General features: G+C 40.0%; 1 protein-coding gene; it reads right to left on the bottom strand.

Moving 5' to 3' along the window:
• The window catches only part of Erich1 (glutamate-rich 1), a gene marked incomplete at its 5' end in the record, with an annotated part of 52,793,804 nt that overhangs the window by 20,313,278 nt on the left and 32,464,711 nt on the right, over positions 1-15,815 (bottom strand).

Here is a 15,815-nt window from a genome sequence, read left to right as displayed (position 1 = left end):
TCCAAGATAAGGTGAAACCTATCATTGGATGAGAAGGTAGGGTAGGCAGGGAAAACTCTAGGAAGGAGAGAGGAGGAGGAGGATTGAGGAAAGGAAGATGGAGACAGAAGAGGTGGATGATTCCAATCTGGGTTGTCTAGGTCAATTTTATCTTGTCTAGGTGGGCAGTTTCTATCCTTTTAATTGTCAGCGAATTTATTCTGTGGATGTATTGTAGATTGAGAATTGAACATATACATCTAATTGTTAAACTACAAGTTTCTAGAGTTTTGATTTTACAGAGCTACAGGGGATGTGAGCAAAGTTCTGGAGGGCAGAGAGACAACCTGTCTCAGTTCTGGAAGCCATGTTAGGCTATAGAATGCCTGGGGCTAGTGTGGCATGGTGCCATGCTAGAATGGCCGACAGAACACAATGTGTGTGTCAATCGTGGTTACAACCCGCCAAGGGGACAGGGTGTGAAAGCGGCTGGCAGAGAGACAGCCGGAGTATGTGGCTCCCGCAGATCCACATGGAGTGAGGATGTGCCAGTACAGATTCCACCACTTTTTAATTTTTACTGCAAAACATATCAATCTATAAATCAATAAAAATTCATTGATCATCTATCTACCTACCTATCATCTATCTATCTACCTATCTATCATCTATCTATCTATCTATCTATCTATCTATCTATCTATCTATCCATCCATCCATCTATCATTGGTATTTGTGCCTAACACAAGTATGTATTATTTTTCTTCCAGGTTTTTAAAGACAAATGTGTAAGGCTTCTGAGGTGTTTCTGGCAGTGCTTGTTGGTGTTACATCACGTGACTTCACTACACATTGCTTTGGGCACATGATCATGCTGTGCCACACTTGAAGAATGCTGTCTGAAATACCATGGCTCAGATGAAAGGCCATTACATGTTATTAGTTAGAGAGTTTTTCCTGTTCACATGGCAAGTCCTTTTCTATAATGGCTTATTCACACAGACTCTTACCATGTCCCTACTGACCTTCCTCAGCAGGTAAGTATAAAATTACCGTACCTGAGGTTATATTCTGTTAGGATACTTCGTTATACAAATTGTTGTTTGAGTTAAGGATTCTAAGACTATGTTACCACACCTAGTCCCAAGTAAACATTTTAATATTCAGAAACTTCATTGTTATTTTTCTGTATATGTCAATCCGTGGCATAAGCTATGAATTAAGTATTGAGTACATGCTGATACTTCAAGAGCGGGAAGAGGGTAGAAATTAGACAAGGTGTGGCTATGGAATATTAAAATACAAGAGTCAAACAAGACTGTGAGATTTTGGAAATGTTCAAAGCTATATGAAATATCAGAATATTCTGGAAGATGGAAGAAAACATTGAAGGCACTCTCACCAATATTCCTTAGTAATTTATGTGAGAATGCTAGGAACTGCTAAATTAATATTTTCTCTCAGATGCCCAATCTTTCATTCTAGTTCCACCATAAGTATTCAAAGGCCTTTCACAATCTGTCAACACAGTGAAGTCGAAGTACCTGCTTCTTAGTTAAGAAAAGACACTCTCAGTTAAACCCAGGCTGATTATTGCCTGGCACATAATAGGTGCTTAACTAATATTGTGACGTATTTATATAAAAACAATGATTAAAATAATGCACAAATATTACTACGTCTTCTAACTTTGCAATAGAAATTTGTAATGGAGGCTTGTGAGGGCATGGGGGTGGTGCATTTCCTGTTTATCCTGCTCTTTAGATAAAGACTTGATAAACCATGGCTTTAGCTGTAGTTGGATCTTAAGAGTGTAGCACCTTTTGAAGGCATGGGGAAACATCTAGGACAATATATAATAACTAGTACAAGGGTTGGTGAAACAACATAATCTAGTTTATTAGAGATTTTTTTTCCCCTGAGAGAGGATTTCTCTGTGCAGCCTGACTGACCTGGAACTCACTCTGTAGACCAGGCCAGCCACATACTCTCAGAGATCCTTCTGCTTCTGTCTCCCTAGTGCTGGTATTAAAGGTGTGCAACCATAACTGCCCAGCTCTGGGGTGGGTTTTATTACTAGTGAATTATTTGCTGAGGTATGGGAAAGAGCCCATATTCTACCAGCAGAAACTCTTTTTAGAAAACACTAGATTCTAGAAAAACATGGGCAGAGATTCAGTGGGGAAACAGTTACAATTACTGAATTACAAGGGGCAAGAGTCTTAAAAAAAATAACGATGTTATCTTATTTTTAACTTTCTCCCTTTCCTCATGTTTAGTTAGAGCTGACAAACTATTTAAATAGTCAGGAAGTGAGACTCCACCCATAAAATCTCCTCTCTCTCCAGGGATGGCAGAAATAAGCAGGGAAAGCACAAGAAGGAAATCACATCCTAAAGAGAAGCAAGTTTAAGTCAGATGACTAGAAGGGCAACGTCTGTATTTGAATAGTCAGCCAGGGTGAGGTGAAGAGGCTGTGAGTGGCCATAGTAAACAGTGAGAGGCAGGTGAAGGAACTGGGCTACAAGACACTTATTACTTGTAAATTTAAGTCTTTTCTTCAGGCATGCATCGTCCCTTGGAAAATTACAATCCTTTCGAAAGCAATTCCATGTTAGCTGAAAATCGTTTCCCCACACTCTATAAAGCAGAGGATGAGGTAAGCATATTTAATTTCTTCCACCCTACAACTCTGTTTCTACCATCTGTGCATCTATATTTCCATGAACTATTCTAGTGAAGTTACACAGAAGCATCGCTCTGTGAATAACACACACAACTCATGCATATGACACAACTCATCCAGAGGAAAAAGCTTGATGTGTTAAACAGTAGAGGAGTTAGATTTTTAAATCATGTTAAGGACGCGATAGAAAAACATCTGGAAAGGACCAGGTTGATCGAAATAGGCCTTTATGGTTTCAAGAATGGAAGGTCATATTAAACCAATCTCTTAAAGAACGCTAATAGTGCTGCTGCCAAGATAGACAGAGGCAGCTCAGAGCTGTAATGCATTTGGCTTTTCTAGGATCACACAAAATACTGGAGCTTAAAGAGGCAGGATAGGAATGCATTATCTTGATTTTCATGTTTTAAGGTCTTTATTGTTTACAAAATGATTATCTGGATTTCCTCTCACATCTATCTATCTGTCTGTCTGTCTGTCTGCCTGCCTGCCTATCTATCTATCTATCTATCTATCTATCTATCTATCTATCTATCTATCTATCTATCATCTATCTATCTATCTACCTACCATCTATCTATCTACCTCTCTCTCTCTCTCTCTCTCTCTCTCTCTGTGTGTGTGTGTGTGTATGTGTGTGTGTGTGTGTGTGTGTGTGTGTGTGTGTATTTGACAGAAATAGTCAATATGAATAGGAAGAGACCGAAACAGTGACATTCACTTAGGAAATAATTTCAGTGTTAATGATGGACTAGGAAGACACAGAGCTTTCAGAAACACACCTTCTTCCTTTAAGGCTATATAAAAGGCAAGCAACCAGCCAACCCCATGACAGCCATACACAGGTTTGGACCTCACCTTTTTGAAATATTTAAGAGTAATTTACATTAAAAGAATGAATGGTAAGATCAATGTGTGAGATTTCTAGAATGCTAAAGAAGGATGTGATGGTCCTTGAGAACAATTAGAAAAAGCTCTGGTGGTGGTTTGAAGAGTAATGGCCCCTGTAGATTCATGTGTTTGAGTGCTTGGCTATAAGGAGTGGCCCTATTAGGGGGGGTAGTGTTGTTGGAATAGGTGTGGCCTTATTGGAGGAAATATGTCACTGGGGCTAGGCTTGTAGGTTTCAGAAGCTCAAGTCAGGCCTAGTGTGTCTCTGTCTCATCCTGCTGCCTGAAGATCCAGATGTAGAACTCTCAGTTCATTTCCCAGCACCACATCTGCCTGCACACTGCCATGCTTCCCGCCATGATGTCAATGGGCGAAACCTCTGAAATTGTAAGGCAGCCTCAATTTGGATATTTTCCTTTATAAGAGTGGCAGTGATCATGATGTCCCTCTGCAGCAATCACACTCTAAAGAACGTTTCCTTGGGTAACAGCTGCATTTATCCAGATGGAAACATGGGCAGGGAACCCATGGACCTATGTACGGACCTGACCTTCTTGATATCTGCGTGGGCTTAGGTTGGAATTAAGACGGAGCTTCTTGGTGAAGAAGCATCTTGCCATGTTTATCAGATTTGACCTGCTGGTTGGTTATGAAGATTGGAATTGCAAAAAAAAAAAAAGATTTTGCAGGGTACACAGAGATGGTTACTGGGTCAAGGGCATGTAACGTTCTTTTGGAGGACCCGAGTTCACCTGTGGAAGCCAGAGGAAAACTGTTGAGTCTGTTCTTTCTAACTTGATGAGGACACTCTAAATGGAATCCAGGTCACCAAGGTCTTGCTGCAAGTGGCCATCTCGTCAGCCACTGAGGGTCCTTGTTCATTTGATCATACCTCGTGACATTGGCTCTGCTCCACCAATTTCTTCCTCCAAAATTCATTCTTCTGTGGGTTTCCAGGATACCAGCAAACGTAACTGTCGTTATTTCCCCCATGATCCTCTCGCCCAGCATCCTTTGACGGCTACTCCTCACATCTCTCCCTTGGTGTTATTCGAGACTTCTTAGCTTCTCAACTTATATTCCTGACTGACTGCTTCCGGTTTAATAGCAGAGTGCACCGTCTGTCTGTTTAATGACTTCACAAAGTCTACATTGTCATACAGATTGCTGCCTTCATCTACAGACTTACCTGTTAGCATACCTACTTGATACCTAGGTGTCTAAAAGGCATTTCTGAGGGTAGTCTCTGTACTGCGTTTCTAGTGTTTTTGGTTATTACTTATTTTTGTAATATTTTCTAGTTATATGGTGACTCATTTCTTCCAGATTCTTATCCTCAGCTCTCCTTGTTCTCCTCATTCTGAATCCTAGCAAGAAATCTTTTAATCTCAAAAGTGGAAAACTTAATAATTCCTTGCCACTCTGCTACTATTATGCTCACAGACACTATTTAGCTCTGACTTGTGCTACCTTTTCTCTCTTGTGCCTTAGCCTTGACTCTTCTTCTCCATTCCTGACAGGAATCCAGTCACTATGGCCAGAGGGTTCCCATCAGAATGTCATTTAAATACCTTAATCATTTTAAATTTTTTGTTCGGAGGAAAAAAAAATCTAAAGAGTTTACCGCACCACACAGGTCCTGTGTGATTTGGGGTTCTCACCCACTTTCTACTATCAACTCTCAATTCTTTACATCTCGTTCAGGCCTCAGAGTCTCTCACTCCTCTTTACATGTGCCATTCACACTGCCAGGGGAGGAACATGCTGCTCCTGTTCTTTAGCTCCTCTCCTTAATGTCCTTTGAGGGGACACCACTGACGCGTGAGCTTAAAGATATAGGCCTCCATAGGCCTCGCTGGAAGTCTTTGCTACACATCTATCTCATGTATTTATCAGGCATCAGAATGTAAACTCCACGAAGAAAGATTTTTCTTAGGTATTTTATATGCCATAAGATTACACGTAGGAAAAAAACCATTAAAAGAGAGAAAATATATGCAGCTTTGGGACATGAATATATTTGGGGGAAAACAAATGGAATAAATTGGGTAGTAATGGGTAACTTTAATTTTCTAATGTGTGTGTGTGTGTGTGTGTGTGTGTGTGTGTGTGTATACATTTCTCTATATGTCTGTCTACTGTGGTAGTTTAAATGAGAATATCTTCCATAGATTCATATATTTGAATTTTGCTTTCCAGTTGGTATTTCCGGTTATTATTTTAGATGAGTTAGGAGGTGTGGCCCTGCTGGAGGAAGTTCATCACTGGGGCTGAACTTTGAGATCTCAAGAGCCTGCACAAGACCCAGTCTTGTTTTTTCTGCCTTCTGCTTGAGGATCAGGATGCGAGCTCTCAACTACTGCTCCAGTACCCGCCTGCCTGCTGCCATGTTCCCCACCATGGTGGTCATGGACTTAGACTCTGAAACTGTAAGCAGGCCCCCAATTGTCTGTCTTCCTAAGTTGTTTTGTTCATAATGTTTATTCACAGCGATAGAAGAGTAACTAAGATATTGTGTGTATGGGTGGGTTTGGGGTGGGCAGACAGCATATACAATTCATAAAACACATGGTCAGGGGATAACTTATACGTACCAGAACTTCTCTTCCACCACCAAATACCCAAGGATTTAACTTAGATTCTTAGGTTTGGAGACAATTTGCCCTCTGGGCTATATGATCAGCTTGCTAATTTTTTTTAAATAGGGTTCCATTGATAACTAGAGATTATTTTGTTACATATTAGTGACTGATATATATAGACATTAGTGTGATTTTTTCTTCTGAACACTTAGCATGGTTTGTAATCACAATAATTACTTTATTAAGCTTCAATTTTTAAAGCTAAATTAAGTTATTAAAAACAATTTATGAAAGATAGTAAGTACCCTGCCAGGTAACCGTGGATGCAGTATGTTAGGGGTGCCGATGGAGGGAAGGGACAGTGGCTAAAGAAAGAGAAAGGATAAAGATACAATGTGGGACTAGGGCAATCTATGATGGGGCTCTCTCGTGTTCTAAAGTGGCACTTCCCAAACCTCAACCTTCACCAGAGTCATTCATGGACAGACGCCATGCTTGAGATCTTAGTTTAGTTCTTCATACTCTGTGATCCCTACCTTTTAAAGGGCTCTCAGGCAAGCTGATGTTTCCTTGAGCACCCAGAACAAGGGCCCCATAGGTGTAAGGGTTGTTGCTGTAGAAAATATAAAAAGGCTTTCTTTTACCCCACACTAGATTCTGGCACCGTAGGACCCCAAGATATCTGGTAGACATCTTCATTTCAGTCAGCAAAGCCTCTCACCTGCTCTGCTCCATCCCATATCACACTGCCGATGGCTTCTTCTGAGCCTGGCAGCAATCTCTCGACCCATCTAGTTCCCAAGGCAGGTTGCCACCATGCCAGACATATACATTCCAACTCTGTGGTGGCCTAGTGTCTCCAGCTGCCACATACTCTCTTAACCTTAAATCGCCAATGAAAGAGCACACAACACAATAACCTCTGATCCAATTGATAAGATAGAATTTGCTCATCTTGCCATACAAAGCCCTGTACACATTCATGCCTTAAGAATATTCATAACAACCTGTAAATGTGGAGAGAGGAATCTTAAAATCCACCTCCATGTTTTCTCCACTGCTTCTACTGCCTTGCTCCAGTCTCCTACTTCTCTAAAACCTTTCTCCTGCCCATGCTTCCTTCTCCTCCAATGACCAGCCTCATTCTATCTACATGCCTTCACCTGTACGACATCCTACATAGGGTCTCTACTCTCTCTGCAGCCACTATCCTAAAATATAGTCTAGGTCAACTCTCAGGAATTCTGATGTGGTAATTGGTTTGGGTGTATGCTAGTTGGCTTAGCATGTGGTCCAGCCATTGACATTTTAAAAATTATTCTAACGCATAGAAAAAAGTTCAGATTTCATGGTAAGGGAAGGGCCTTGCTGGTAATGATCTTTTTCTGAGACTTTCTAGACCATGCTTGCCTCCTATACTGCCCCTCTGAGGGTTGGATTCAATTTTGAGGTGCACCAACTGACACATTTTCACACAAATCCAATGAATAAATAGGGGGAAGTCTCTAATGGATCTGTTCTGAATGAGGCCATCTGGTCAGTTGCTTCCCAGAACTTGTCTCACTGTGGAAGGAATCACAAAATGGAGGAAAACATCTAAACCACCAGAGAATGCTGACAGACCCTGGTGATTCATTCGGTTAATTTATTAATTTCAAAAATTTTAGAACTGTGCTGTGTTAGTAAAAACACATATATTAATAGAGAAAAAGAAGGGCTTTTCTAGCAGTGACGTACACAGTTTATATACTATACCGATTATGAAAATGCAGTTACCACTGTATTTCAAAATTGAGAATTTTTATGATGTGGTCATTGCTCTGTGAGTGTTGTGAGTTCGTGGGAAACAGGGGTCTAAGGAAATGTCTTTCTGAAGTCATGGAAGATAAGCCGATTCCCATAGGGTTAGACGTCAGCATTGAGAACTAAGCGAAGGGCAGCGGGAAGATGTTGGGGAACTCGGATTCCATTCCACTCTTTCTCGAGACAAGTTCCTCTTGCTTAATCAGCTTAGCCTCTCTAGAATAGGTTTACACCTTTGTTAATGGTGCTACCTGGCACGTTATGATATGTTTTGTTTCCTTTTTCAGTCTGAAATCACAACCCATATTGGTTAATGGCTTCAAAACAACATGACCAAAGGCAAAAGTGAGCATGGGGTAGGTAGGTAGTGTTATCGTCTACACTGCGCTTCCTTCTGGATGCAGTGTGGATAATTGGTTGGAAAGGAGATGAACAGAGAGGGTAAACAAAGGCTGTGCAGAGGAGGAGGCCCGGACGCTACCACAGGGATATAGGTCTCCATGGAAGATGGTAGACCTCTCCTAAGGAATCCGAGTAGGATCTAAGGAGAGGCAGCTAGGCTGGGGAGGGGTAGTTAAGGTATTTTGTGACTGCTGCTGTAGGTGTGGAGGGGGAAGGAGGGAGTAGATGGGCTCAGGAGTGACTCATTAGACAGCACAGCTTGTTGGTGTCTTGTGCTTTGCTAGATACTCAGAACAAGGGTAAGTTGACTACCCTCCACTAACCGGTTTCTTTTATCTGATAATTCTTGATCTTATATATGCTGATTCATTTGGTTAATAATTTCCTCAGGCCCCCATTTCCCATGAACCCACAACACTCACATAGCAATGACCACATCATGAAATTTTGAAATTTTGAAATATAGTGGTAACTTTATTTCATAATCGGTATAATATATAAACTGTGCGCAGCAGAACTAGAAAAACCCTTCTTCTTCCCTATTATGTGTTTTCACTAATGCAGCAGAGTTCTAAAATTTTTGAAGTCAATAATTAACCAAATAAATCAGCAGAAATCAATATATATGCCATATATATTCTTAGTTTATCACACATAAGTAAAAGTATAGAGAATCGATTTCTGTAAGTTCAAGGTTCAGATACTTATTCTCGCTTATAGGAAATGAAGTGCTGATAAGTGAAAGTATAATGCCAGATAGTCTTTTGATATTATTTCGTTGTGAGTGTCTTAAAACATGATCTTCAATAGACCATAGTGGTACATTCTGGTATGTAGGGATACCTGGAAAGACACCAAATCACTGAGAAAAATATGATAAATCCCAAGAGCCCAATGCCATGGTGATTTGGAACTCAAGAATCAATTGATCAATGTCACTACTGAACTGCATGCCCACATGACATGGAATTTGGTTTTATTTAGATGAATCATTTTGATCAGATATGCTTGGGGGATTGAAAGTGAGTGCTTCCTGTAAAGAAGTCCACTATTCTAGGTGGTTCAGGCACAGCACGGAACAAATAGGGTCCCACATGCAATCTTTGAAAATTGGAAATATGCATAGTTTTAGTTTTTACAGATTTATTTTTTGCATAGTATATGTGTATATGTACATGCATGTGTGTATTCAGTTTGTGTGTGTGTGTGTGTGTGTGTGTGAGTGAGGGTGCATGGGTGTGCAAGTGTCCTCAGAGGCCAGCAGAGGGTGTGAAATCTCATGGAGCTTCCGTGGGCACTCCTCGATGTGGGTGATGGGTACCTAACTCAATTCCTCTGAATAGCAGCACTCTTAATGGCTGGGCCATCACTCCAGCTCCCAGATATGTAGTGTTTAATAGTCAGTATAAATACAATACAATCCCAAAGTAGTTTTAGTTTGGTATATCATCTATACTACTGAACAAATATTAGCGAAGGGATAGGGAAGAGGGCACCCATTATATTTCAGATACGTTTTGATTCAAATTTACTGCTTTAGGGTTTTAAAAACACCTCAGTATGGAATAAAGAGAAGTAACTCAGCTGCTGTTGAAATGTGATAGGTCAGATTCAAATGCACAGGTGCTGACTCCATATTTTATGTTTACTGTAATGATTACACCATGTGCTCGTTCACAGATGTGATTATAGAACGTAGACCTACGCACTAATAACATTTTCCTTAATCAAATACTAAATCATTTCCCAGAAACTAATCTTTACTTAAGTATTCAAGGAGAAAGGAGGAAACTAACCGTGGATTTTATGTAGTGATATAGTGATATCCGTGCATGCTCAGGTAACAAATTTGACGCATTCATTTTTAGCTAAGGAAAAGTAAAGAATCCGGCCTCTTTGATGCTGGAAGATCTGTTTTTCTGATCTTTTCTTTCTATTGACATGTAAACTTGATAATTGAACAAAAATCGGGGCATTAGAAACTCTGTAAGAGCATGAAGCAAAAAAAATGCTGGTATAGCAGGGCTACGTGAGCGTGTGTTTTAATCTCTGTACATATTCTTAAATTGAAGTAACTTCTATACAAGTTTATAGTTACTGACCGTTCACAGCATTTTACATATGCTGCTTTGCTAATTCTTTGGATCGAGTTTATAGACCTGCTAGAAGATAAATATGAAACTTAGAAGTCCTAAACTTAAAATGATTTTAAAATCTATATAGTTCATGAAGGATTGCCTAACGGACTCTGGTCTGAGTGTTTATATTCCTCAAAGTTTCCTATATTAAAGTAGCCCTAGCAACACGATGGTAAAACAAGATGGAGTTATGAGTCAAAGACTCGTTGATTGTGTCAGCGGCCATTATTCCAGTGCTCCCTGGGAACTGCCTTGCCTTCCCACTGTGTGAGGACACAGGAGAAAAATCATAGTTTTTGAGGCAGGAAGTGGGGCCTCCGTGTAGTCTATTGACTCTTCTGTAACCTTGATCATCAGTTCCTCAGCCACCAGAACTGTGAGAGTCCTGTTCACAAGCCTGTTTTTGATGGATTGTTTTCAGCAAATCACCAAAATGTGGGGTTATGACTTTTAACTCCACCAACCGTTTTTACCTCTAATTGGCCTTAAATGAGAGACCCTCTATGTCAGCAGCTCCCAAGCTTTCTAGGTCTGTGACCCTTTAACACAGTTCCTCATGTCGTGGAACCACAAAACTATTTCACTGCTACTTCATACCTGAAATTTCGCTACCGCTAAGAACGATAATATCTGAGGTGCAGGGTACCTGATACACGGCCCCCGAAAGGTTAGAGACTCCCAGGCCGAGAATCTCTGCTCTCCCTTCAGGTTCTCTACTCAAGGTTACTGAGGAATTGGGATGGCAGTGATGGCTCCAGCAACCATGAGGCTTCTGCGAAGTACGCTGTAGCCTCTGTCATCTCAGTACTCCCCCCTCCGCCCCCCACTCCCAGCATGCTTCTGATGTCTCTGCTGCATTACGGGACTTGACGCAAATCAGCGTGAGTGAGGAAATGTGTCACACTTCTTTCCTTTTAGACGAACAGATTTTGGAGAGCTCCCATTTAAACATTTTCTACTCGTTTCTAGCCTAACTGATACATGTGCTTTGTAGATTTGAAACCGACGAGTGATAGTTCTCTAAGTCATTCATGCAAAGCGTGCATTAGATCCACAATGTAATGGTAGCTTAAGAAAGGAGGGGCCGATTTCTGAAAGTGAAGAGTATTATGTAAAAAAAAAAAAAAAAAAAAAAAAAACCAAAAAGCAACTGGGTGGTATTTGTTGCTTCTTAGTTACACTTAGAATCATGCAGCATGTGAAGTTTGGTCCATTGGATTCCATCCTTTTCATTCTGGCTGATGATTCTTCCTGTACCTTGTTATTATAATGTTAACTCTATAATTACTCTATCTGACACAGAAGAGGGCCATGTCTTTTATCCTAAGCCTGTTATCTCTAAGTGGCCACAGAATGGCCAGTGTTAATATCTGGGAGGATGCTGACATAAGGAAGAAACAGACAAAAGCAAAAGCGACCTTAGGCAGTACCACAAGTGTGTCTAATGACTCAGGTCCGCCCTTCTCAGGGAATCAAGGCTCTCGCACGTTTGCTGCATGAGATGTGGCCGGGGAACGGACAAGAAACAGCCTCTGCTAGTGAGAACAAAGGCTGCCATTGTGAGATCTCAGTAGCATAATATACAAGCTTGAAAGCAGAGCTCTGGTTAGTGTGAGAGAAAGGAAGTGCTTCATTAGCTATCTCAGGGCATACCTCGGTCTTGTACCACATGGCGGCATGCACCAACGGCCCGGCCATGAAGAATGAGCTATTCACTTGGCTCTCATAATCTCGCTCTGTTTCAGCCTCTTGGGTTGACAGCTTTCACGTTAAGCGCAGCAGGCTCTAGAGAAACAGCCTTACATTCTTCAGTGATGTAGTTTGTTCTTGGAAAATTCCTATCTAAAATAAGGAGATAAAATAACTTTGGCCTCTCGTGAGCTCAATGTGGTACATTATACGTCCTTTTGGAGCGTGGTTCTGTTTTTATGATTAATAGGAGCACTTTAATAAAAAACGATTTTGTGGAAAGGAGTGGCCTTGAACGAATGATTTGCAATTTCAATGTTACTCAACCCTAGCAATCATATGAATATTCATTTTGCTGTGAAGGCTTGCTTTGTAAGTAGAAAATTAAAATAAAATGCTTTTGCAAGATATCGAGTGGTGGAGAAGTAATTTTGCCTGATAGTTTTCAGGAAAACCGCTATGAACTCCAGGCCCATCGTCAAGAGCCATAGATTCCTGCAATTGTCCCAAATATAAAAGTATATAACTCAAATTCAGGTTCAAAACACTGCTGCTGAATTCCTTTTACAGGAATTTGTAAAATTCCCTTTGTGCTTTGAAGGGAAATACATTATATTTAGATCTTTGCTTATAATATTTCCTAGATTTGATCTGAAGGTCAGTCTTCGATAGTATTGGGCAATCACAGGGGCCCGGCTGCCTTTCTGGTCACACAGTGGTGCTGAAGGGCATTCTGGGCTTTAGCTACAAGGAAGCAGAGCTAAGTAAGGCAGAGATTTAGAAGATGCAGAGAGCTTTATCTTATATCGCCATTCTAGAACTATAAAATCAAGTGGTAAACGTGATCCTACCACTCAAATTTATACCTAGCAATATTCGTTAGGAATTGTATTGCTGCTCTTGGTTAAGTTATGGAGCTATTCCATCCCAATAGCAATTTTGATCTTTACACTTTATGCAATTTTATCTGATAATCGGGTAGAACAATAGGAAAGTGTTGCCTCAATGCCTAAAATAATTAAACTTCCTGAAACTTATCGATCAAAATGTAGTTGTACATTTTTCCAATGAGAACAATGTTTTCTTAAAGCAATTTCTTATTTGAGTCGTGAAAGTCTAGTTATCACTCTGGGGGCCCAGCCAATCAAGTTTATGATAGAATCTTCTTGGAAAGGGATCACCCCACACCTCTATTTATTTATTATTTATTTTCAGCTCTGAGGATTGAACCCAGAGCATTTGGTTAGTGCTATACCCTGAGCTACGGCCTAACCCAAACGATATTCTTAATTCAAAGTTAGGTCCCTATATTTTAATATTTCCCCCCTCTCCTCCAAGAAAACAGGTTGCTAGCAATTTTTATACAAAACATTTTCCCTACAAGTACACTGCTTAATTAGCTTTTAATCTGATTCCCATACAACCTAAATTCTTACATTGGAGACATGATCTCCAGCAATTCAGAGTGCAGAGTGTGACCTTATTTGGAGAAAGGGTCTTTGCAGAGATAATTAAGTTAAAATGAGGTCATTAGGTTGGGCCTTAATCTCCTACAGCTAACATCCTTGTAAAAAGAGGAATTTGGCCATGGAGCCATGCATAGAGGAAAAACAATCATGTGGTCATCAAACAATGGCCGTCTACAAATCAAAGAGAGGGGCTTTCTGTAAAGCAGTTAGAAGGAAACAACCCTACAAATACCTTGATTTCAACGATGGTTTTGTTTAAAAGGAGAATTGTAATGATTCTCAGCTTCTCTTAACGACTTAAACAAATGCTAGTTAAGACATTGGTTCGCCTTCTGCAACAGCTACAGGATTTTTTTTTTTGACAGATCTTATTTCATTCTATTAAGTTCTGATTTGTTATCTCTTAAAAAGTAAGCCTAGGATGTTCAGAATGCCTGGGCTCACATTTTGTGTTGCCGGTTTAATCTATAATGGTAACATCAAGGTGAATTTGTTTCTAAATATTTACTTTAAAACTGGGTATCACATATTTAGGAATAAGGCAAAAAAATAAAAATCTACTATATTCTCAGAATTTTATTTAGAATTATTTATTTATATTCTCTGCAGTGCTGAACAACGGACCTGGGGATTTAAACATGTGGGGGCAAGCATTGCACTACTGAGCCAGATTCCTGGCCTAAATTCTAGTTTTTAAAAATGTAAACCTGATAAAGTGACTAATACTCTGAAAATATTAAAACAATGTAGATGGGAAAATATGACATGTTCCATTGGAGAGCTTTCATTAATCTAGACATTCCTTTAAAAGTCGAATTCTGTATCTGCTTGCACCTACCGAAGTTTCACAATACTGTTTCAGAGGATAACTCTGTTTGATGCTGATCATTTTTGACTTATTTCTCTAATGTCAAAGCATTTCTAAACAGTGAGAGGTTGTCTGTGTACTTTACCAATCAGGACAAGACAAATATCTAATTTAGAAAATGGGGACTCTCTAAGTTCAAAGAGAATTGGCTTAACCTTTCGGGTAATTACCGATGTAATTAGGAAGACGATGTAATTAGAAATGAAGGAAGCAGAATGAGAAGCTGGTGCCACAGTTTGGCGCCACAACTTGTTCAAATGCTGCAGAGCTCAGACTCAACCTCCAACAACCGTCACAGCAAAGACGATATTTGAGAGCCTAATAGAAAAGGTCCTTTGCAGATAATCTGACTGTATAACTGAAATTTGTAGAAACAATTAAGGACCTGGGTTTTAAACAGAGACACCTTGAAATCCCACCGTGCAATACACTTGAAAAGTCGACAATGATTCACCTAAATCACAATTTCTATGCTGCAGCTGTTTTTCTTCTTAAACTTTAGCAGTTACTAGAGTGCTAAATTGCCCGCAGGATCTTGCTAATTTTATGAAAATACATTGATTAATTATACAGTTTCCTATTCATATTTTCTGGGTCACAGATAAAAGTATTTTTTTAAACAGATACATTTACATTGTTAAAAGATAAAAGCCCGATTTGTCTGGATATTAGCACAGGGAGGTTTTAGAGGATATATTTTAAAAGACAGACTCCTTGTCGGGGGTGGGGAGAATAATGAATTACATGGAAATATGAATGGGAGAATGAGGGGGGATTTTGAAATAATTTAGAATAAAAACATAAATCCTGTTGGAAATTCCTTAGGTCCACCATCATCTTTCTACTCTCTTTAATTTGGCTGAAAAGAGGAAGTTGGAAAGTCCTTATCTTCAAATGAAGGCTGACCAAATTTCTGAGATGATCTTTGAATATTTCAGACAGTTGACCTTGGCAGAGTAAGGGAGGGGGTGAGGACACACAAGGATGACAAGGCAGTGTTGGGAGGGAAGGAGGGAGACAAGGTGCATTTGAGAGTCCAGTGTGTGTGTGTGTGTGTGTGTGTGTGTGTGTGTGTGTGTCCTAGGATCATCATCAAGCTTGTCAACATGTGCCTTTATATGCCAAGCCATCTGGGGCTGAGACAAGGTCTCTTTTAAAAGCCCTGTATTAGAGGGATGCATCACTGAGTAAGGGCTTGAGTTTGAAGGGTAGATAGGAGGATCCTTAGACTTTGTTAAACTGGAATTATGTAAATCACAAAACCCACTACCTCTTTGTAAATTCGTATCCGACTCCAGGCATTAAGCA

The sequence above is a fragment of the Rattus norvegicus genome, chromosome 16 (assembly GCF_021556685.1).
Source record: "Rattus norvegicus strain SHRSP/BbbUtx chromosome 16, alternate assembly SHRSP_T2T, whole genome shotgun sequence".
In the NCBI taxonomy this organism is placed as follows: Eukaryota; Metazoa; Chordata; class Mammalia; order Rodentia; family Muridae; genus Rattus; species Rattus norvegicus.
The sequence above is the reverse complement of the archived record's forward strand: the minus strand, read 5'-3'. Positions and strand labels throughout refer to the sequence as shown.